A 25,115-nucleotide genomic window follows, 5' to 3' on the forward strand; every position below is an offset into this window, starting at 1 on the left:
TGACAATTCCCTCTCAAATCAACTTTACAGTTTCCCAGCTGTTTCGTTCTCTTCATTTGTCATGACAGACAAAGTTAAATTAAAAATTCTAAACCATAACCCTAGGACAAAACTTGATAGAAAAGCGTAGAGCAATACTTTTTAAAACCAGTATCAAAATATCTCCTAACACCAAAAAGAAAACACACTGTAATTTTTGTGTGCATTTGCTCCCTACTCCTTTTTAATAGATGCAATTTTCATGAAGTCTAATCACAAAGCACAGCTCAAATGGGTGTCTCAGTCTATTCTTTTTTTGAAAAGTCTAATTCAATGGATCACAGCAATGAAATCTTGTATTCATCAAGGCATGTGTTTAGGCACAGAGGTTAGATGTCAGTTGTGTGATTGATAATGTTTGTTTTGTGCTCTGCTTTTCAATAACTCTTCACTTTAAGCAGCATTTTGCCTCTAAACAGGAGTGGGTGTAAGGACACTCAGCATAATGGAATGGACCAGGTTTAATTCCCTTAATCACTTGGTCAGGGCAACAGAATTAACTGTCCACATCTGTTCCCTCCGAGCACACATGCTTAGTTTTCCCTCTTATGCAATAAAGGAGTGTGGGGTCATGATGCCACATCTAGCCTGCCTTTTCCTCCAAATCTGAATCCACAGGGAAAACCCACAAGCTGCCTACAGATCAACACAGTCTGATTTTGAACCACAAAGTACTTGTGATGTGGCAAAATCAGCTTCATCTTGAGCTTCAGGAGTAACTTCTTATATGATCTGCCATATATGTCCAAAGAGAAAAGCAAAGCTGTTGTGCCAGTTGTAAACAGACAGCCAAACACACTAAAGCTTTGATATAAAATGGTTTCTTAATGAAGATGCTGCTGATAGACCACTGAAAAAAGAGTTTAACTACATTCATGGTAAGGGTGATCTGTTCAAGACAATGTGATCTGATAAAGAGGACATTCAGCATCCATAGTGACACTGATAGAGAGCTCTGGAGAGCTGCCCAACAAAGGCCAGGCAGGACCAGAGTCAAAAGAAAATTTGGAAAGGTATCATTTAAAATGGCAATTAATTAAGACCTACTGTTTTGTGCTTCTGCCTTGCCTCTGAAACGCCGTGTTTCTGTACTCTGAAATCGTGATGATGGAGGTCAATTGCTTCAAGCCCCTGGTGTTCACAGAATGGTGATTACCACGGTGCTCTGCTCAACATGGAGCCACCTACACTCACCCCCTTTTGACATTTGTATCAACTATGCTTGTTTAAGCATGAAGACAGAGAAATCCTAAATTCAGGGGAAAAAAAGCAACAACAGAGTTCATGCTGGGAAACAAACACTGAATCACCAAAAGGGGAAGGGAGGAATCACCAACAGGCAGGTAAGTACAGGGAACACAACATGAGTAACAGACAGGGAGCTTCTAGAAAGTGACAAACCCATCAATTTACAGAATAGCTGCACTGTTTTCTGGTATAAGAAATAAACTAGTTTTGGAGAGACAGAAAACAACTTTCTCCTTTAAGGCCAAGGACAAACAGGATAGGCAGTAAATGCTATGTTTCACCAAGAAGTTGTTCTCTGCAACAGCTGTCATAAAAGATACTAGATGCAAAAGGAAAGATGTCCAGGAAAACCTCCAGGTCAGATGACAGCTGAAAGGTGAGGAAGAACCTCCTGAAATCTTTTAGTTAAAAACTGATTAAGAATCTTCTCATTTTTACCCTTTGTAGCAACACCGCTGTTGTTTTGTTTGGACACTGACTGCCTTCAGTCAGCATTGTGTCCCCTGCCTGACCTGAGCTAAGGGTGATTTGAAGATATCAGGTTAAACACAAAATAATCCCCTCTCAAGGCTGTGGCAGTCAATGAAATGAGGCAGGAGGTAAGACACCTCTTAGCTCCCTGGTGTGTGGTATTGCACAGGGTGAGGCAGGAAAGCAGAGGCTGGGCAGGAGCCCTGGGGTGCTGGCATCCCGGGGGACAGGGAGCAGGAGGGAAGCACAGCAGCACTGGGGCATGCAGCAGGGCAGCAGGGAGCACACCTGAGCCCCGGGATCCCTCGGGAGTCTCTTTACATCATCCCTCATCCTCCTGGGCAACCGCTGCCAATTCCTGCGCAGGCAGAACCAGGACAGCAGCACTTCAAACCCATCTGTGAACCTCTGATTTTATCACTAGAGCAAATAATAAAGAAGTGCAAATGAGGATGGTAATATTACTTGTTTTACATGCAGAAGGTCAGAGAGCATGAATTAGTCACTCTCCTGTGTAGGCCACTGCTGGAAAGAAGAGCCTACAAAGGGCACAATTCCCTCTCTCGAGTTTAGCAGAGCATGTGGTGCTGTGATTCTGCCTCATCTCGTCCACGAGCCCACTAACAGCCAGGCAGCGTGTAGGAGAAAATAATCAACTCCTGTCTGGAGATAAGCAACATTTTATTTCTCCTGGGAGCAAGAGGGGGAGCCAGGATGCAACAGCTGTTTTCAGTCACACTATTTCTGCCTTGGACTGCTCCCACTACACACACTGCCTTACTACGGCTTGAAAGGAGTTGCCTATATTTATAAATACAGAGAGATAAATAGCTCTGTCTGAGTGTGTGTGTGCATCTGGTTGTAATGCAAAAGTAAGGAGAAAATATCCTTCCCACGCACATTAATGCAAATGCAAAGAGAAAATATCCTTCCTACAGACATTTATTTTAAACTGTGTGTGCTAGCATATTTTTATTTTAGAAAACTGATTACTTCATCAATGGATTGTGTCCTCGGAAAAAAAAAAAAAAATTCAAATGTAACTCACAGGACAAACAAGTATTTATTTGAATTTTTAAACAGCTTGGCGATTTTTCTTCTCCATTTCCTACAATAATATAAAGCATGTTAAATGGAAAAACGTGTTATAAATGCAAATCCTCTGTAAGTGAAAGCGTATAGAAAAAGAATAAAGCTATTGAGCAAATGGTAAAATAATTTTTCTCCCAGCACAACTGGAAAACAATGCTGCCAAAGAGTAAACACACCTGCAAAACCAGATTTAGGGAATAAGTGAAACCCTCTGACCTGTATATTTTTGCAAATTGATCTAGAATTAATCCAGTGAACATTTAAAGATAGTGTTAACAACAACATTTTTTTGTAGCTGGAAGTTTTGGGAACATTTGCTGTGATATCGTGATGTGTGCCTAAAAGAGAGATAGGTTTAATAGCATTCAGTCATCATATAATTACTCAGCCTGTATACAACAACCACTGAACGATGCAGCTAAGCCAATTTAGGACAATATGCTCATCCACTAAGCTATTACAGCTTAGAATGACGTTCTCATCCACTTTAAAGTTCAACTTACCATTAATTGTTTAACACTAATAGAGTTCTGAAAAAACAAAGTCAACAAATTAGAATGCTATAGTTAATTGTAATTAATGTGGTTGTGTATAAAATCCTGCTTCCATAAAGAATAAGATGGCAAAGAAGATAGCTTTATGTTTTTCTAATGAAGTTTGAATTATTCTACTGCAAAACAACTGCTTACCACTACCATCAAATAAAAAATGGTCAGATAAAAATTATCAATTACTAAAGAACATTCTGTAGAAAAAAAAATTCTTAAGTCACAGCGAGGGCATCTGCATTGTAAGCTTTCCACATATGTGTATTTTTGTAGGCACATACACAAATATATATATTTATATATCTATATATATAGTAAAAGCAATGGACCTTCTGAAAACCTCTGATTCATATGGTTTCCAGCAGCAATTTACAGTCTTCCTTTCCCTAGTCTGCATTCTAGTTCTTTCTCTCAACTTCCTACATTTAACTCCAATCTGAGAGGGAAAAGGGAAACAAAACAACCCACAACAAAATAAAATCCAAGCCAAATAATACAAAGGATTTTCATCTTTATCTATCTGCCCGCATCTCTTGGTTATATAATCACAACTGTAATCTCTGGTACATGCAGACTCAATCAGATAGCACAGTAATGCTGGGGAAGATCTCTCCAAGCTGTGAAATGTCATTGAATCTAAACAGACTGTTAAAGCTTCAGAATGTTCCCATCAAATGACCAGATGGGGATGCAATCATTCAAATCTCCTGCAACAGAAAGTGCAGCAAGACCATGAATTGTTAGCTTCTCCATCATCTGTCTCAAATACTGGGAAGGAAATAGGAAAGAGAAGCTTCTTCTCATGTGTCTCAACAATTCTGCATAAGAGACTGCACCAAAAACTAGGTTCTTTGGTCGAATAATGAGCACTTGTCAGAGGCAGAGCTATTTGCCATATATTTCAATATAACACCAGGTGTTTGACCGTCACTTGTGAAGCATTCTGAAGACTCCACATCAGACTGCTCATTTCTATTCAGCAGGGCAGGAATCAAAGCTGACTTAAAAATCCAATATAGCTATCGCAGCTTTTTTTTTTTTAGTGTTATAAAATACAGTCTCTTTGAGAATATATTTTCTGTGAACTGTGAAAGAATGAAAGAAATCCATAGTACTTGCAGTCTGAATCACACACAGAATTCCTATTTCTTGTACTTCTTGTTTCTGAACTGTATCACCTTTAACCAAGGTGATAAACCACACACTTTTTATTACCAAGCTCCCCTGAAATGATGTGCTTACTATGCAAATTTTAGGTGATATAGATGATATTTTCGAGTGGCCAGGATAAAGGAATGCCTTATTTTCTTCAGATCTATCAAAGGAGTCAGCTGCAGCTGAGATTTTTTAGTTCATTCATGGCATTTGCTATGCTTACCACATCCAGTGTGAGAGGGAAATCATGGCTAAGGGGAAAGCCTGCATTTTCAGTTGTGGGAAGGTATCAGGTTACAACTATCTGGGCTTCAATATTCCACTTTCAAGCACACACAACAAATGAAAAGTCCACTAAATGCGAATGTGGCAGTGAGAATAAGGAAATAAACCTTGCTTCACCATTCCACACAGCTTGGGCAAGCCCAGAATTCAAAGTGCCAGTAGATTGAGGGAGATCAAGTATGAAAGTTCATAAAGTACCTGTGACAACACACTTGGGTTTAAAAAGTTCTTTGTACTTTATACTTCTAATACTTTATACTTCTGATTTGGAGATGGCCAGGCATATCCCTGTGTATCCAATCATCGCATGTACTTTATCTGCTGTCACAGGCTGTGTATTCACCCCCAGACAAATAGATACATCTGAGGGAGAAAGGCCATCATGTTTTCTCATGTTCTGTCAGCTTGTCACAGATTACAAAATGAAAACTCTGTTCTTAGGAATCGGCATTCACTCTTTCAGTCACTTACACTGGGTACCATGCCAATAAAACAATAAACCAGCATCACTGCTTCAAGTGAGATGAGAAAACAGCTCTCAATACCAAATCTAAGAATTCCTACCCTTCTGAATCAGAATAATCTATTCACTGAGTACTCGTGCTTCAGTGGTTAAGTACATGAGGAGCAGCTGAGGCAGCTGTGAGGGCTCAGCCTGGAGAAAAGGAGGCTCACGGGACACCTCATTCTGCTCCCAGGGAACCATCAGCAGGACAACCAGAAATGCCTTCAAGCTGTGCCAGAGGAAGTTCAGGTTGGAGATCAGGAAGAATTTCTTCACTGAAAGGCTGCTCAGGCCTTGGGATGGGCTGCTCAGGGAGGTGGGGGAGTCGCCTGGGGATGTCCAAGGAACAGCCAGACGTGGCACTACTGCTCTGGTGTGGTTGACACGGTGGGGATCAGTCAAAGGTTGGACTCGGTGACCTTGGAGGTCTCTGCCAACCTCGTTGAGTCTGTGATTCACGACACAGACCCAGCAAGGGGCAGCTGCAGCCATTCCTCTTATCAAGGGCGCTGGAAAGGCAACAGAGACTGAGCTGAAGTGGCTCCTGCTGTTGCACAGACCTGGCCCAAGCAGGGCTGCCAAGAGCCAGGCCTGGCTCACACTGCACCAGCAAAAGGTAAAGATTAGATAACAACACCATGTTATGCAATTGCTTTTGACATGCCTTGGTCATCAGGCAGCAGCGTGAGCTGCTCAACAGACAAAACACGTTCTCTAGTTTTCTGCATCACAGACAAGAAAAATCACAGAGATTAGGACCATAACCAATTCAGAGCCAGCAGGACCATTAACTCTGTGCCCTCTAACCTGCATTCCTGTCACTCTGCATAGCTGCAACAAGCAAACAAATTTGTAACCTTCAGTGCAGCAGCTAAACAATATATAAATTTTCTGCTTTACATCTCACCTCAGAAAGCTCCATAAGCACCACACCAAACTTATTAAGAACAAAAATGCTATTCCTTCTCAGAAAAGGAAGTAGGTAACTTTATTACATTTTTCCCACAGCATAATCAAGGATTTAACAGTCACTGCACAGAAATAATCACTTCGCTGAAGATGTATGGGAAATCTGTTCAGATGGGTTTTGCCCCAAAAATGCATATTGTGAAAGTGTAACAGAGAAGCAAATTAAAAAGAGAAATACTTTAGAAAATGAGCAACTAAATTAATAAAGCTTTAAGAGTTTTTTTCTAAATTCTTTAACATAGTAAAATTATTTAAAACTTTCAGATTGCATGTATTCATTTGCCTAGCTTTACTAGAACAAAATGAAACATATTGCTAAATGAAACATATTGAAGCTCACAGATATTTTTTTGCAGTAGCTCTAACCTGATTTATTTTTAATTTGAAAAAAACTAATCTTAATACAATATTTTGCACATGTAGTACAAGCAAGTACTATACTGTACTTTGTACTATTGTGATTTTGTTTTATATCTGGAAGTAAGACATAACCTCCTTTTCCAATACATTGAATAAAAAATATTTTTTTTAAAATCAACCATTACAAGTCTTTTAGTATCTGATGAAGACTTAGAGTATTTTTAAAAATAGAAAATATCTGTATTGCTTTCCAATTCTCAGATACCAATCTCAAATTAGGCAACAATATTTTAGTATTAAAAAGCTCAATAGACATGATATGCGTTATTTAATTCAATAATAATCTTATAGATAATACCTCCTCTTAACACAAATTTGAGACTCTCTTTTCCATCTTCACAGAACCAATAATCAGAAACTTCCCACACCCACTTCTTTTTGAAGGAAATCATATGTATACAAGCATATCCTTCTAAAAGCCAAACAAATTTATCTCGACACAAGAACAAAATAACAGCCTGTATGATGTTGTGCTTCTCCAAAACACATTTTGAGAAGCAAGGGTTTTATGTAGGATTGCTGACCAAGTCTTCACTTGAAATATACTTTTATATATTTCACCTTCCCTAAACTACTGATTCACAGGAAAAGGCAGCTTCATCATGAGTTCTCTAATGGAAACTCACTTACTATAGAAATACCACCAGCTGATGATAAACAGATGAATGATTCACAAATGCAAATGAGGAAAAAATATTCTACAATAACACATTTGATTTTAGCCACAATTTAGAACTGCATTTCCAAGATTGTTTACAAGACATGACACATTCCTTCCAATGTCCTTGTGGAAGTCCTTTACCTGAACATGGAAAGCCTCATCCATTAATCCAAATCAGCACTGCCACGACCCCCTGCAGAACCCCACTGCTGTAACAGCTCACAATATTGCAAACAAAAAGCCCCTACAAACTTGCAAAACTAAAAAGGTCTAAAAGGCAGGTATTCTTGCATCACTAAGTGGCTGATTTAGTCATCTCCAGTGAAGGCATGCAGAGGGAAACATTTGTCTTTCACAGCGATCTCTCCCCTTGCATCACACCATGGAGCTGTCCACGATTTCAGCCAGCAGGTAGCACAGCTCAGTGAGACTTCACAGCCCTGGCTGCACTGTCAGCTTCAAAAATGCCTCTCCCCTAAAAGGTCTGAAAATCCAGCTGGACTTCAACATCATGCATCAAGCTAAGCAGCATTAATTCCCTTCTTCAAGAGCCTGACACAGTAAGTCTGGTTTTCTCCCAAAATCACTGAAATATCTTTAATGATCACAGGTCTGTCACCAGGGGTCAAAAAGCCTTCCTAACAAAACCTGAAGCAATTATTACACATTTTGACAGATTCTTTAAACTAACAATTCAGTAGCCATTTGCTATCTGACCTTCATTAGGATTTCCTTCATTATCATGTTGCAAAAATCTATTACATTACTGACTGAGGCAATTAGTCACTAGAAAGCCACTACCATGTACTCCAAACTGGGGAATCATCATTACCATTAATTTCAAAGGACAGCATTAAAAGAGACAATATCCAATATTTTACTTGCTAATTCCACTGTAATTTATATTTGAAAAGTATATGGGAAGGTTATGCCAGCCTGGATAATCGGTCATTTTTCCTGAGCTATTTTGTTTTCTAGGGAAAGCCTCAGCAGTATCTAGGGCATCTGGGGATACCTCAATGAATTCAGAGTTCAAGGAGCTGTTCTGCAGTACTGATACAGTGGTAGTCACAGAGGGCACCTATTTCCACTTTTAAAAAGATCAGTACTGATGCAATACAGGGAAACAAGGAGAGAGGCAGGGCATTCCCTCACAAAGCTATTATAGCTTAAATCTTTCATCTTGCTCCATTTCATGTGCGTTCCAGGGACTACCATGAAGACTCTGCTCCTATTATCCTCTCCTCACAGTGTCCTGTATGATGTAAATCATGAGCTAATCTTCTGAGCCTTTGTTTCTCACATCAGGTCTGTCACAAAATAAGGACACTGTCATCGTATTTACCTGGCACTTAGTGAAGTCTCAGCAGCTATTTGGACACTGTTTTTAGGATCCATGATGCCAAATGAATTGCCTGGGATATATCTATATACACAGACATTTATTGCTGCAAAATTTCAGCTATGTAGTTAGAAGGCTGCTGCAGCACAAACAGAACAGCTCAGTAAAACACTTATCTTACGATCTTAGCTTCTTCCCATACAGCAAGGACTTGCTTAGATAGGATGCCTGAAAAGGAAAAAACTAGTTTAATGGAAACAACACATTACCCTACCTTGTTATTGCAAGGATTTTTGTATCCAGGAAAAAAAAATTTGACCCTTCTCTAACTATCCATGTTTTCAGCTGTCCTAATTCAAAATTCCAGTTCAGTCACTTGAGAAATACTTTTGATTTCTAAGAAACACACCTTGAAAAAAGCTGGAGGGTTTTTGGTAGACATCTCTTTAAATCTACCTTTTTCTATTATGAAGTGCCAGTCCAGTACATTGCAGAAAAATACAGCTGGGAGAGATCCCCACTGCAAAGTTGTCTAATCTGTCCCCTTCATGCAGGACAGTATCAATGGTAATGCTATCATCCCAGATGGATGGCTGGCTAGTCTGTACTGTAATATCAGTAATGGTGAGGATTTCACAGCCACTGCAGATATACTGTGCTTTACTATTATCATTTTAAAGGGGATTTGGGGTTTGGGGTTTATTTCTTTCTCTAATTTTTAACCTCAGTCTCACTTGGTGAAAGCTTTAAGGAAGTCCCATAGAGAGTAGGGTTGTTCAAAGGGTACATGAACTGAACTGTGTCAACTGAGGTAAAGAACAAATAATTTTTTGTGCTAGAATTCCTGAAAGAAAATGGGAAAATAAGAAGGATAAGAGGGTCTGAGGAGAAGTCAGACCCTGTAAGGTCTGTGGACCTTAAAATTGTGGTGAACAGAACCCAAAAGCTTTGAAATGGTAGCTAGGGGAACTGAGCAGCCATGTTAAACATTCCTTTTCTGGCTATGTTTCCGTGTAGGAATAATGTCTCAGCCATTTTAAGTCATGACACTCAAAAGAGAAGATAACAGTGTACTTAACACAGACACAGGAAAGAGGAGGGGGGAAAAAGTCTTTCTCATGGTGAAAGAAGTTACTCTCTGCAATGAAACTGCAAATTAAACTTGCAAAGTCTTTGATAACTCACAGGCAACAGACTCAGGGACAGCTATAAATAAACCACTTAAGAAAAGCAGACAGCTCCAAGATCTAACTTACACAGTTTTCCCAAAAACATGCTTCCTGTTGAGACACCATATTTCACTGTGAGCCGCAGTATTCCATTATTCCCCTGTATTCCATTATTCAGGGGGATAATGGATTAAGTCAGAGGAGAAGACTGAAATATTCTTTGTCAGGTGTGTCCCAGGAGTACAAAGAAGCTCAGCTCTTGCATTCCAGAATTTTTTTAGTCAACACAGGACTTCAGAGATGAGGAGGACATGGGAAACAAGGTGACACTGGGATTTTAGTGCTGCCACCCAGTTTGAATTTGGGGGAGGCACAGGTGCTTCTGGCACCTGTATGGCACAGCCCTGGCCAGCAGGGAGGGACATCCAACCCCACTCACCAAAGGATCTCAGTCTTGGAGAATTTTACAGAGAAAGATTAAACTGGCTAAACATTATTTGACCAAACATAAGCCTTGGTAATTGAAAGAAGAAAAGGTTCCATAATGGGCTAAAAGCTATCAGTGACTGGGCCATCTTGCTGCCACATACTTCCAAAATAATACAGCCAGCTTAGTTTTGTTTTTTTTTTCAAAATACTCTTGTCCATGTTCAGACTAATCACAGAGAAGATAGCCTCTATAATAAAGCTGTTTATCTGAAATTAAAAACTGGATTATTTTTTTCCCTCCTACTCTACTAGATCATCATCCAATTTCTATCATCTTCCAAAACACTTTCAAATTGAAACATTCGCAATTAGAAACAAACAAAAAAGAAATATCACAATTGCAAAAGGCATGTAATTACAAACCCAAAGGCACACATTTTTGCACAAAACTGATACATTTCAGGGAGTAAATCCAGTTCCCAAATGCACCTACTATGTCAGGGCTGGAAGGACAGCACAGTTTGTGAGCTGAGTGCATGAAGGGACCAGCAGAATTTTGTCTGCTGTTCAGAGGCAAGAGCCCTTATCTGCAGGACTGCAACAGTCCTTTTCTAAGTGGAGAATAAACTTTTTTTTCAATGCATTAGCTTATCCTGCAGCACTGTTTCCTTACTCAAGGAAGGATTGTTTTCCATAATACAAAAAGCTATTACAGATTTACTGTGTGAGCAAACTGGAATGTTAAATAATTGCTAAGTAGAGAAGATGAATAAACAGCTCTACGGATCTCCAAGTAATCAAAGTGGGAAAAAAACATCAATTCCTAACATTCAGCATTTAGCTATAATCTACTGGTAATGGACACAAATAAGAGTTCATACACAACAGAAGAAATGGCACTGAGTACATACAACTTCTGGCAATAAGATAATTAGTCAGCTCCAAACTTTAAACTACATTTGTAAAATCTTCCCCAGCATTGTCATGGCTGAGGGAAGCAGGCTAGGAAAGTGGGAGAAAGGAAGGTGGAAGGGAGAAAAAGTTGGATGGTAACCCAACCAAAGAGATTCCTTTTGAGGTCAGGTCATAAATGACCACCACCTGACACAGAAAATAAATAACCACCTGATACAGAAAGCATTATGTTAAAATACACAGGGATATGGGTTACCATGACTTCTGACCCAGACAGACGCATTCATAATAAATTTGGGGAATTACAGCCCAAAATATTCATGAACTGACAGAACTAAGTCAGATAACCCTTGGTTATGGAGCTTAGATCCTGGAGCTTTACATCCACCTGTGCCAGACTCAAGTGCAGAGTAGGTAAGTGATATAAGAAGTAAGATATTTTTAAAGCACATTTTTGCTAGTTTACTATCTGGACCCAGGAAACAGCACACCAGCCATATTGCCTCCATCTGCCATGCCTGCCAAGATTCTTTTTTGCAAACAAGGCAAGACACAGATGGAGTAGCACATAGCTGCTCTTGAACTACCATGAGAGCCCCTGGTTTCACTTCTACTCACGCTGCCTAAATGGAAAGCAATCTCAAACCAAATATTGAGCACCTTTTTCTTTAACCTCAGCAATTCTTTTTGCAGTGTGTGGTGCCAAGCTTCATTTGTTTCTCTTTTTCTATAAAGAAAAACACCTAGAAAGAAGAAGTGAGCCTCCTGACCTAGCTAAAACTGTAGCATGGATAAGCAAGGCTTGATCCCAAGTCATTACAATCACTGCAAGGCATAAATAAACTTCAACTACCACAAGTGCAAGCTCATATATATGTTTCTTTCTGCTTAGTTTGAAAATAATACCTATTAGCTATAAATGATAGGTTGTGTTGTGCCAATATTATGGTCTACTAAGTATAAAACAGCATTTCATTAGCAAAATTGAAGTGGCATCTAACCATCTTATAAGTGTCCTTCTTTCAAATGTATAAATTAAACTGCAAATGGACAACAATAGGAAAAACATATTCTAGTAGAGGCTGCTCTAAGCAGGTCATCCTTTCTCATGCACAGTTATTTGAACAACAGCAGGGCAATAATTACTATTTTCAGGATCAGACCCTAATAGTGAAACGAATCTAATTCAGGCTTAACTGTCATTTTATCAAAGTATTTTTATATTGCAAATTTAAAGACATTCCTATTCTATAATACATGGGCTGAGTTACTTATTTTCAAGAAAGGTGCTTAAATATTTTTTAATATCTACCAGGTTTCCTCCTGACAAGGATTAACCCAGTCTGACCATACATCAGACTTCTAACACTTCATTCCAGGGGCCAGGAAATTTACAATAATCAGAAACTCTTTTTTGTCCAGGGCTAGATGGAAAATGTTTGGTAAATGGGGGCAGAAAAAAGCACCAATCATAGCAGCTTCACAAAGGATCTAAACCCCACACTTCATAGTGCTTCTCTTCTGCAAGAGCTGAGGAATGAGAAAGGCTTTCTCCTTTGCAAGGAACCACCAGGAAAGCAGGGAATGACCATCAATGTGGGGAGTATCAGCAGACTCCCAATTCTGGCTTTGCCCAAGAAGACTGCTGAGACAAGGAGAATGACACAGATCTCTCTATCCCAGTATCCTTGTGTGGGAAAAGGTCATCTGGAAGCTGGCCTAAAGCTAACTGGGGTACAACTGCAAATTTTAATTTTGTAACACAAGATCTACAGAATAGATAATGTATAAATTCCAATGTTCACAGTCAGAGAAGGTTGTGGAGAGAGTGACAGGCATGGAGGTAATGCATAAGCTGCTCTGTAAAAGAGAAATCTATTAAGGGCTTATATTTTGGACTAAGAAACACAGAGGGAAGTGATTACTCCTCCTTTAAAGGAAAAAGAAAAGCAATTTAAGCCCGAAGGTAGCTGATACAGAATGCCAGCTGAACTAGAGGAACTTACAGAGGCCTCTGGGATTACTGGAGAGATGGAAGAAGAGTTGCAGTAAGGTAATTAGAGCTTCAATAGAAGAATAAATACTCCACAGGCAATCCACAGGTTCTCCTCACCTCTCACCACTTCTCTCCAGCAGTGACATCTGCTTGAGAAAGGCAAGGGAAAGCTCTCTCTCATTCAACTCATTAGTTACTAATCCTCAATGGAAACACAAGGGACACACTACCAGGAGGAGCTGCCAGCTCTTCCCTCCGCTGCTGCGAGGCAAGTGCAGGGTACAGGGTCTCACAGGTGCTCACCCACAGCAGCCATGCAGTGGTGGAGCCATGGGCCCCACGTACACTTTGAGAGAGAAAGACACCTCCCAGGGCAGCTGAGGCATTATTCAGGGTACTTTTTTCCCTGTATTTTTCTCCTTCTCCCCTTCTTCATGCCCTAGAGGGAAAGAGACTGCTAGACTGCTGTTTATTGGCAGGCTGCTGAAGCAAGGGGTAGCACCTTGCTGGGGAATGATCTGAAAGGAGCAGGGGGAAGAGAGTGATGACAGCAATCCATTGAGGATTCACTATCTCAACTTTGTTCCTGTGCAAGGCATTTTGGTTATGCACATCGTGATCTCTGTCCCTCCTTTGCCCTGCAATGCTGAAACGAAGTACTGTGATGATATTTCCAGAGGGCCTGCTTTATAAGGAGTACTGAAATAATTGTGACTCTGATGGCCTAGAAAAATGCTGCAGCAAATTGTGCTTCAGCACTGGTCCTGGTCACTGCCACGATTCTGAAATATGTTTTGTGCAGCTCCACTCCCGTGTCATCTCTCAGCCTCAGGTATGTTGTACAGAGGAAAGAAGGTGACAATGTTCTGGATTTCAGTCAGCATCCCCTAGCAGGTAGAAAAGCTGAAAGAAAAGACAGCTGCACAGCTTATTCTTTACTCCACAGCTGAGGCCATTGGTGTCAGCTAGGATTTGCACTGCAATACCACATACTTCAGAATTGGTTAATAAAGCTGTGACCTCCGAATTTAGCACTGCACTAAGAGACTCTTGCTCAGGCTGCTCTGTGCCCACAACAAGCACTGCTGGAGAGACAGGGGAAAAGAGAAGACTTAGGTTAGTCTCTGTGCAGGGAGAGAAGTAATGCAAGATGACTTCTCTGCTAAAACAAGAAAGGTTTAGTTCCTTTTGTAGCCAAGGCTATACACAAATCTTTATTACTATCCTTGCTTTTTAGATTATTAATAATCTACCTGACAGTCCACTTCTTATAAATCTTTCCTGAAAATACTCAACTACAAAACATATGCATTTATTTCAGGTGACTTGACAGAAATACTTTTATAGGTTTTTTTTCTCCTCAAGGACTTTCCACAGCCAGAGAGCCAAGACCAAGTCCAGAAGGACATTAAGAACTGAAGAGTACAGCTAACAGGATTTTTTTCAGCGCCTTATCGACACCCACTCATCTTTAAACAGTAAGCTTTTTTTGAAAAACTGTTCTGTATTGCCTCACTCTCAATAGCAATTTCCAGTTTCCCTTGTGTGTTCTTTAGCTGATATTTAGGCCACAGGTTCCCAAAACAGAAGGAGCAGATCAAAGCCATTCACTATGGGAATTTTCTCTATCTTCTGCTAGCTAGACCCCCATGTGTCACTTGTATGTTTACAGAAACTCAGTAATGTTTTAGGTAAATGCATACGTTATAGAAACTGCACAAACAAATCAAACTGCTACAGGATTATTAAAATTACTAATCCACTTCCATGGTCATTTTGTGTTTACTCATAGCTGTAATTAAATATATCAAGTTTCAACTCATTGAAATATTCTTCTATAAAATAAGAATTGCCTAAAACTTTACCCTGATTTGAATGTGTCTGACAAAAAATCATTTCTGTGAGACCCAATAATAATACTTTTAATTTTAATGCTGTCAGCTATGTTTAAGTAGGAGAGAAAACTATTTCCCTACTCTTTCAAGGCTTATTTTTGTGGACACTTACATTTGTATGTTTTCATGGGAAACCAGCACACCAACTAGAGCTCACACTCCCAAAAACTATAGACAATGTGAAAATATTTTCTCTGTGTCAAAAGTACATGGAGAAAAGTTAGGAGAAATGCCCACCCTAGAAAACATCCCAAAAGAGAAAGTCGATGTTCCAGACTATGCTCTTGCCACCTCCTGAAGCACTACAACTTTCTGAATGTCCCTGAGCACAACCCAAAACCAAACACACCAAGAGCTTGCATGTGCATATCCAACTCTACAGCATCTATAATTAGGAACTAGGATGAAAAGTATATATATATATATATTTTTTAATGGCTAAATCCCTAGTAATGGCCAATTAGGTATTTACACAGTGACAGCAGAACTGTGTATCACTTGCTTTATTTGGTTCAGAAAACTCCTTTAATGTGGCAAGCATGAAGTGTACAACACTTCTCCCTAGGGAATGTATTGATATATACTAGGATGAATTTAATATTTACTTTATTTCAGTTGACTCATTTTACCTCCAGAATCTGAATCAAACACAGTATTTCCTGAAACACTGGCAAATAAAGTGAACTTTATTTTCAACACCAGAAAGCTTCTGTCAAGTGTCATTGTTATATTGCAATATCTGGTATTCTGCCTTTCTAAATATTATACTTTTTTGTCGTTGTCTTTCTTGGAAAAGGTACTTACCATTGCTTTAGTATGTGTTACAGTTTTGGAGCACACTATTATGATAACTTATTCTCCTTTTTAAAAGAGATTAGAAAAGTCACTAGGCAATTACACTCAGAAAAAGCTTTGGAAAAATCTATTATTTATACTTAGTAGGACTTCCTGTATTTTGATATTTTATATCCAAGCCCTACACTCCTACACAATGGCTTCATAAAAGAATTTTTATATATATTCACTTACATACAGTTATCCACACCTCTTCAACTCAATACAAGATAGTTTTCTACAACACAGCTGACAACACTGTACAGGGCCACTCAAAACCACAGCAGAACCAACACTCCTAACTTAATTGTTTAGAAAAAGTGACTTCCCTAAAAACTGTCCCCAGAAATTAATAGTAAGTAAAAAAAGGAAAGAGCCCTGTTGAGAATTAAGGGAACACACCTAAAAGTTCCCAGGAGGCACAGAAGCACTCACCTGGAGACAGGCTCTGCTTTTGTACCTGTGCACACTGGTGGGAAAAGCTCCTCTGGGTCTGGTTCCAAAAATTGACACTGGCTGCTATCCCTGTGCCCTGACACTCACTGCCTGGGATAAGCAGCAGGAGACAATTTTGTTTCTGTCATTTTCACTGCTCCCCACAAACAGCACCTGAAAAAGAAACTACTCCCCCAGGCAGCACCTGAGGTTAAACCATTGCTCAGCATCCACGTTCTTCACGTGCCATCTCCCACTCAGACTGCACCTAGGAGCTATTTCTGTCCTCCTCAAGGGTTTCACTGATATGCTCATTAAGGATTTTAGATAGCCTTGCACCACCCCTCTGAACAAGCCCTGGTATTTTCCTGGCCTGTGTGGGCTGAGAAACAACAGATAAATCTGGAGAACTGAGACCAATTCAAAGCTTTAAAGGCTGCTACTAAAGGTAAAGGCCAGGTGCCCCAAACTAGTAAGAAAATCCTTCAAGAGCATCTACTTATGTATTTTATACTATTTTAACACATATTTGTAGTTCTGAATGGTTACAGTTAATATTTAACAGTTAATAATAGTTGCAGTTAATATTTTAGTTAAAAGGTGTTTTGGCTATGAAGTCTCTTCAGAACAAAAAAAAAAAAAAAATTAAGACCCTATTATCCAGAACCAAAAAGGGTGATACTCAGTTCTTAATTTTGCCATATTGAGTTGTGTTATAGCTAAAACCAAAACAACTCAAAGTAAATGATCAGAAAACCAAAAAATCCCCAAAGCCAAATCACCCTTCCAAAGTGGAACTTTATTTTCATTCATCAGAGAATAAAATATATCTTCTATAAAACCTGTTCTTGAGGGAAAGAAAAAGGCATGACTTAAGATCAGTTGTTTCCCTGACTATTGCCCAGAATGAGTTTGAATACAGCCACTGGTGTAAAGCAGTGTGTGCACCATGTATCCATTCACAACCTGCTCAGCTAAACATAAAAGTTTGTAATCCAATGTTGTGCAGCTTGTCACTAAAAATCTTATAATTACATCCCTGTTTGGATGACTACTGAGTTATTAATGCTTAGCAATAAAGATGAAAGTAGACAATTTATTACTATTTGCCACTGAATGTCAATCAATTCCACTAAAAAGAACCTATTTAAAAAATAATAAAAAATGAATAATATCTAAGCTTAGCACACTTCCTGCTTATCCGAAAAGTCTATCTGATTATATTGAGTTAGTCTGCAAGGTGGATTTAAAACAATGTATTTGAACTTCACCGGCATTATGGGATCCCACTGCAGACCAATAATTGTGAGACAAAATTGAGCTACCAGAGAGTGGCCCAAAGTCTCTTTTCAATCCTGTGTGGATTAGGGGAGGCAGAATTGCAGGGAACACGCTGCAGCAGCAGAAGCAGGGGCTCTTCCAGGCTGCAGACACCAGCAGGACACAAAGCTGGGCCAGCCCCTGGCTGGAACAGGGTGACACAGCCAGAGGCACTCTGTACTTCACTAAAAGCACTCTGTGCAGGAGCTGCTTGTGCAGGAAGGAATTAGAAAGATGAGTCACCATCAGTTGGCATGAGGGCTCTGGGATGTGACACCTCCGGTCACAACATGAGGACCAGTTCTACTTGTCCCAAGTATCAGCAAAACCTTCTTTGCTGTTGTAGCCCAGTGAGTATTATATAAAACTGTTCTTCCTGATAAGGATCTTGTGAAACTGTAAGTAAAGCATAGTTTAAAAAAAAAAAAACAGCCTAGGAAAAAACTTGCCATTTCCATTAAATATTAACCTTCCGAAAGAGCAAGGACTAAAACATCTCTTATCTTAATTAGTTTAGTAGAAATGAATTTAATTTATATTGTAAGGTTGCATTTTCTATTACAGATCCAGGGCAAGGAAGGGCAAACTTTTTAGAACTATCCATTTATATAAAAGAATATTATTGTTTAAAGGATAAACCAAATAATTTTTAGGTCTTATCTTTAAGCATGGACTTCAGTGGTGCTCCTATGTCCATCTTTTGCCAAAAACAATAAGGACTGAAAGATTAAATTCACAGTAAAATGCAAACAAACACAAAACAGCTTTTCAAACATTGGTATATTGACTTGAGTACTCTAATAGTGGCTAGAGCTTTGTCTTCATCTAATTTGACCTTCAGTTTGACCTCTCAGACAAGAAAGTCTACACATTGAACTGGATTGAACTCAACATTTTCCCTTTTCTAGGTTGTTCTAAATAATTTTAAGCACAATCACCAATACAGCTAACACCATGACTTACTCTAACAGTAAAGCTGTTCACAGGAAAATTACTTTGACTGCAGAAACAAAATGTCAGTATTTGACATGCAAATGCCAAAACCATGTCCATATATGAAAGGTTGATGTGTATATGTATCAGAAATAAAACTGTTCCTTAAAAAGGCAAAGAAATGCAACTATTAGCCCCTCAAATCAATAACCTCTGGTAATCTCTGTGACCTAACACGAGAAAGCACCTCCTCAGTTCTTCCCTGCAGCTTTGACTTTTAGTGTGAAATACTAGAAGTGAAAATACAGTTCGGTTTAATTACAACAAAACATTACTAGTGATGCTCACGTGTTAATTCTCCCCATGCTACACAAGCAGTTAAAATCTAATGACACAGAAAGACCATTACTTTAATTATCCCTATAAAAAATAAGCATGTAGAGGACTAAAATGTTATTGTTTCCTCTGAGCACTGTCTTAATAGAAATGTTTTTTTTAAAAGCAGAATAAAAATTCAAACATTAACTGGTTCAAAACTTTTTCTTTAAAAACCATGCTGTAAACGTGTTAATAATTGGATTAAAAATTACTTCTTTGAGTTCTCGGGCATTGCCAGGACATTAAGAAACCATAGCTAGAAAAGTTTTCCTCTTAAAATGAATTAAAGCTCAGACCTCACAGTTGGCTTTTTGAATACCACACAATCTATATAGGTGTAATGTAAGACTAGTTTTTATTTATTACTCAGCAACTAGGAACCTCAGCATATGGGCCAAGGCAAATTAATCATCAATCTGGTCACTGATTTGCCAAGGCACAGGAAAATTATGCTCAAATACATTGTTTGTATATATTTTAAATCGTAACAAAGAAAGAAATGTTCCTTATCATTAGGTTGGCATCCCTTTGTAAAAACTGACTTTACCTAGCACTTATATAAATCAGCGCCTTAGAACAGACCTGTTGTTATTCTGTACAGTGGTTCTGTACCAGCTGAATGAGAAATACAAATGCCTTAAAGAAAGAACCATCTTTCTCAATTCCTCTGAAGTTTGAAGAAAAACTTTTGAGTCTGTACAACCACTGTAAACTACTACACTTACCTCAAGTAACCATACTAACAGGTGATGCTAATCTTTCATTAACTCCGCCCTTAACAGAGACTGGTTTAATTACAACAGATTTTAAGCAGCATTCCATAAAGTGCCCTGTGAGGATGTTGGATGGCTACAGAGACTTACTGACAGCTTGCATTCTGTGTTGTTGCAGCAAAGCTTTATATTCTTAAATTGCTAGAATGTTGCTACTTCTACACTTTACTTCTCTAGGACACATGCATTTTGAATGTCTTTGATCTTACATAACCTTCCAACTACACAACTAAACCTTACAAAAAAAAGTCTCCTTTAATTCTGTGTTCCTGCATTTTAATTCTGTAATACCTGTTTCCTCCACATAATACAAGATCCTGCAAATTTAAACAAGTACAAACCAAACATTATATACAAATATTTAAATATTTATGCACACACACATACACACACAGACAGCACTTGTCATTACATTCTGAGCCTTTTAGAAGGACAGAACACTTAAGCATGAAGTTAAAAAAAGGCATAAAAGCACATATTAAGACATCAGTACCATTACATCTCCCGAAATTGCTACAAATAGATGTTTACGCAACAATACTAACAAGAAGTATTGAAAAAGGAGCCCGGTTCAAAGATAGAGAGTTAAGAGCTCAATTCGCACCTTATTTAAATTTCAGTCTGGGTGTATGCAGGAGACAAACCAGTCTCTTGTCAAAGTGCCGCTCCACGGCAGGTGTAGCAGGGACGCGCTCCGGTGTCAGCACACGCTGGTACATTGTCTGAGCGCTGGGTGCGATACATGCCAGCAATCCCTGCCTCCACAGCCAGGAATTTATTATCCACAGCAATTCCCAAGCAGCTCAATCGCAGGGCTATGCGTGAAACACCAAAGCGCTTCGGTCTTTATTACCTTCGCAAACAACAAAATAGCACCGTCCCTCAGTGCTTCCCGCAAATCTGCAGCAATGATGCAAAGCAGCTTTATTTTAAATTCTCTTTCGGAATACAAATGCCTGCCTTCTCCTATTGCTGCCTGTTCCTAAGCGAGACGCACTGTGGACAATAGTTTCTGAATCAGCGATACCTTCCCACACTGTTGGCAAACACTGAAGACATAAATAATAACATTGTACTACAATCTCGGGAGAAAAGGGGAAAAGAAAGTAAACAAATTAAAAAACAGCAGCGTAGGAAAAAAAAAAAGAAAAAAAAAAAAACAAAGACAACATTAAAACACGGTGAGAACATAGAAATACCAGCGGTTAGGGATGAGGATTAATGGGCAGAAAGGCGGCAGCGGCGGTTATTGCGGAGGCACCGAGAATCCTCCTTGCCTGGAACTCACGCAACTAATGACCTCTCCAAGTGCTGAATTCCGCGGCTCGGCAGAGCCCGCGCACCGCGGGCTGTGGCACACGCACAGACACACGGACACACAGACACACGGACACACACACGCAAATCCCAACTTGTCAACTCCACGGGCGCAATCACAGCGGGGGATGCGGGGCCACGGAGCCCCGAGCGCTGCGGCTCTGCCGAGCGCGGCGGAGCGGGGAGGAGAGCCCCGGGCATGTCGGCAAGTAAGAAGTGAAGAGCATTTACCGGCAGCGGCGGCGGCGGCGGCGGCAGGTTGAGCAGCCCGAGCGCCTCTCACCGTCTCTGGGCGATAACTTCGCACCGGTGCGGATTCCTTCAGTGAGGAGGGGACACCCCTGCCTTGCCTGCCCTTCCCCGCCTTCGCTGCGCTCTCGCGGCGCGTCCCGTCGCTCCCGGCAGGAGCGGAGCGCCGGGCAGCAGCGCCGGGCAGCAGCGCCTCAGCCTCGCGCCGCAGCCTCGCGCCGCCCCCGGGGAGCGCGGGAGCCGCGGCCGCGGGGGGAGCGCGCGCCGGGCGGCCAGCGGGGAGCGCGCGCGCGCGCGCCCGCGCCGCGGCCCCGACGCGCGCGGCGCCCGCGGGCACAGGGGCGCGCGCGCGCGCCGCAGCCAATCGCCGCGCTCGGCGCGCGGGCGCGCGCTGCCGGGCGCGCGCGGCGGCGGCGCGGGGAGCGGGCACGGAGCGGGCACGGAGCGGGCACGGGAGCGGGCACGGGAGCGGGCACGGAGCGGGCACGGAGCGGGCACGGGAGCGGCCGCACCGCCGCCGCCGCCAGCGCGTCCTTGCTCCCTTGGCCGTCCCTGCGCACAGCGGGCGCTGCCCCGGCCGGGCGCTGCCGCAGAGGCGCGGGAGGCGGGGACGCCCCGGGTCTCCGGCGTCGGGATGCTCGTCCCGCCGCCCCGCGGGCGGAGCGGGTCGGGAGGGGATGCCGATCACGAGGGGATGCCGGTCGGGAGCGGAGGGTCCCTTCCCGCGGCCGCCGCTGCGCAGCCCGAGGGGCGCGCGGAGGGAACAACAAAATCCGGGCAAGAATCGTTAAAAAATCGCTTCCATCTTCTTGCCACGAGTTAGAACCGTTCCAACTACTGTTGTCACTTCTGCAGGACGGAGCTGCTCTAGCCTCAAACGCAAGGTTCTGTATAACGTTACATCAAAATTGTGCACAGAATACTTATTTTTTCTCTGAAACCATTAAATGTTGTCTATTGTTCAATCTTCTCCCTCACATTGCTACACATCTGTCAGACCACCGAAAGCAGAAGTGTTAAAGCCAAGTAGATCAGGAAACAAGAGAGTGACAAAGTACAAGGCGCAAGCTGATGGCAACCTGTAAAACTTTGTACATATTTTTGGCAAGGCCAGGAGGAAAGTAGCAACCGGAATTAGCCAGGAATCAGAAACAGCAGTGAAAAGGAGCCTTGGACATGGGCAATGCACAGCAGCAGCGCTAACAGTGCCACAGATTGACTTCATGACTATATTCCATACCATAGAAATCCTTGTAGAGAAATGCAGTAAACTGGAGCACATTGGATTCGCTGTAGCTGGGGAAAGTGCACTGTAAATTTCTGATTAGAGAGAAACTACAGTAGAGTTAATTTCCCAACTGCAACTGTAGTTCTGTAACTGTCAACAAAGAGCAAGAGTTTTAAGGGGCAATCCAGAAACCAGCAGGGAAGCATCTCTCAGCTTTTCAAGGTTAATTGAGAAAAGGGGAGAGTTGAGCATACTGGTAGAGCTTGGCAAATTACATGCAACGCTTTGGCTTGAGGACTCCATCTATTAACAGGAGTGAAGAAGATCCACAGAACTACAACTTCTCCCTGGCCTCATCTTTTTCCCATGGCATTTCACAGATTTCAAGATGTGTCCTTGTCTCTAAAGCTGTGGTCAAGATTTTAATGTACGTGTGGTGATGTGTTGTTTCTGCAGAAAAACTTGTGTACAGATATACTGTGCTAGTCATTTTACTGGAAATAACATTTCTGCTTGAAAATAAACTAGATTGCAAAAATGAATGCTAGAGAAGTCATAAAAAGACTGTTGCAGTTAAGTAATGAGTTGTCCCTGTCAGGAAAGAAAGACAGAATTACACTGAGCTTGGAAGCAAATCTTGTCAAACTACATTATGATGGATGCAAGTGTCAGTGAAAAAGGTAATATAAAGTCTGTAATAGTAGTCCATAAACCATTTGACTTGATGCTTATGATAATTAGTCAAATTAACAAAATTCAGAATTCATTCAGCTCATGCAATCTGAAGGTATTTGGATATCTTCACCTCATTGGAGTGTCATACAGAAGCTATTTAGACCAGTGATTTGAGAGAGAACAAGCAAATTGCTTATTAAATGCCATGCAGCAAGGGTTTGTGCCTGGTCAGTTATGATGGATATGGGTTAATGGCACAGACCAATCCAGTTGCCTTGGTAAGGTGGCCTCATTTGTGCAACAGAGCTGGTGAAGTCAAGGTCAGGCATCTAGTGAAAAAGAACACGGGTGACATTTCAGGCTGGGGCATTGTTTTCTGGAAGGCAGTTTACTATAAGCAGCATTAGTTTGTCCTGGTGAATAACTGAGTACATGCTCCCAGTGTTCTGGGTTAGTGAAGATGACAGCTGGGAGTGGATGGGTGGCAGAGAGTATCAAAACCAACCAAAGTTACACGTCGAGGCAGTATCAGTGAGACCAATGTGGCAATACTGGCTTTGAGTTCACATTCAGGATTGATGTTAACTATATAAATCCAGAATATCTGAGAAACAATTAATGTAGGTTTTAGAAGGATAACTGTGTTTTATCCCTACAGTGAGTGTCCTAATAGAAGACAGGGAACCATGCTCCCTCTTCTTCTTGTTCTCTGTTTAAATTGATCTTGGATTCCTTTAGATGTGGTGGTACAGCTTCAATGGAAGACAGGCTTGTTCCTATCCCTTTTATCTGCAAGTAAGGGTATTCTCCTGGGAGTGGCAGTGAATATGCATGAGGCTGCAGAGAATAACCCAAACACCTAATTTATTGGGTTAGGTCTCTAGCTATTGGATTAGTCAGTAAACGGTCACCATAGGCTACTCCTTCTTTAGCAGATTTTAAATACATTAGCTCTGTTTAGTTCTTTGGAGGAAACAATGTGCACACCTACCTTCAAGAACAAATTCCAGGCAGCAAATCTGAAGTGAATATAAGTGTATTTCTTCATCTTTTATTAAGATGCTTGAGGAATGACACTGCAGCTGTGTCACTGCCCCAATGCTGTTGCTGCATCAGCCAGTGCTCCACGGCTGAGCTGAAAAGGCACAGCCTGGAGCCTGCACATGTTACCAGCTCCAGCCCTCAATGCCTTCAGGGGCTCTCTCAGAATCTCCTTGTCACTTACAGAGCCTGCTGACAGGAGAGCATCTTGTCCACTTTCAGAAGGGCCATGGCTCTCTCTTTTCACACTTCTTTGAAAAATTGACCTTCAGTGTGATTTGAAAGGAAAGAAAAAAGGAGGCAACAAGAAAGATTAGCAGTTTACTGGTGGTAACTGCTGGATGCTTGTCCCCTTGCCTTTTAAGCACATGTTTGAATTTTCTAACCTGGAACTGCTGATTTTTCAGTGTGTCCCTATATATCATTATTTCTCTATTAGTATGTCGGTGCTCCACCACACACACTGCTATAGCTTGATCAAAAGAAGCATGATAAAAGGATTTTTGGAAGTTGATGCTATATAAATACATTGTACAATGAAGGTGAAGTTTTCGGAGTGCAGCTTCTTAGTAATAGGAACATTTTACCTATAGAATGTGCATTCTAGTCTTGCTTAGATTCAAAATAGGATCTTTCTGGAAGTTATATTGCACCTCAAATGTAAGTTACAGGATTGATGGAGTGGTTACCTGGAGGAAGTTCACTAGCTGGCATCACACAAGAGGTCACTCCAGCTGATAACCATAATTTTTTTCAAACCTTTAAGCTGGAAATTGTGAAATGCAATGATCCA

General features: G+C 41.0%; 1 protein-coding gene across 20 annotated transcripts in view; it reads right to left on the reverse strand.

Annotated features, from left to right (window-relative positions):
* Window positions 1–25,115, reverse strand: part of TENM2 (teneurin transmembrane protein 2) — a 1,518,527-nt gene that overhangs the window by 594,367 nt on the left and 899,045 nt on the right. For 13 of the 20 annotated variants that reach the window (XM_085591018.1, XM_085591017.1, XM_085591014.1 and 10 more), the window contains exon 1: window positions 21,361–21,611. The exons of 4 other annotated variants lie outside the window; for them this stretch is intronic. The gene's annotated coding sequence lies outside the window, so the exon portion shown is untranslated. Of the gene's footprint in view, window positions 1–20,416; window positions 21,301–21,360; window positions 21,613–25,115 lie in introns of those variants that run through there. 3 more of the 20 variants (XM_085591016.1, XM_085591005.1, XM_085591004.1) reach the window with 3 other exon arrangements.

The sequence above is a fragment of the Lonchura striata genome, chromosome 13 (genome assembly GCF_050655825.1).
Source record: "Lonchura striata isolate lonStrDom1 chromosome 13, ASM5065582v1, whole genome shotgun sequence".
Taxonomy (NCBI): Eukaryota; Metazoa; Chordata; class Aves; order Passeriformes; family Estrildidae; genus Lonchura; species Lonchura striata.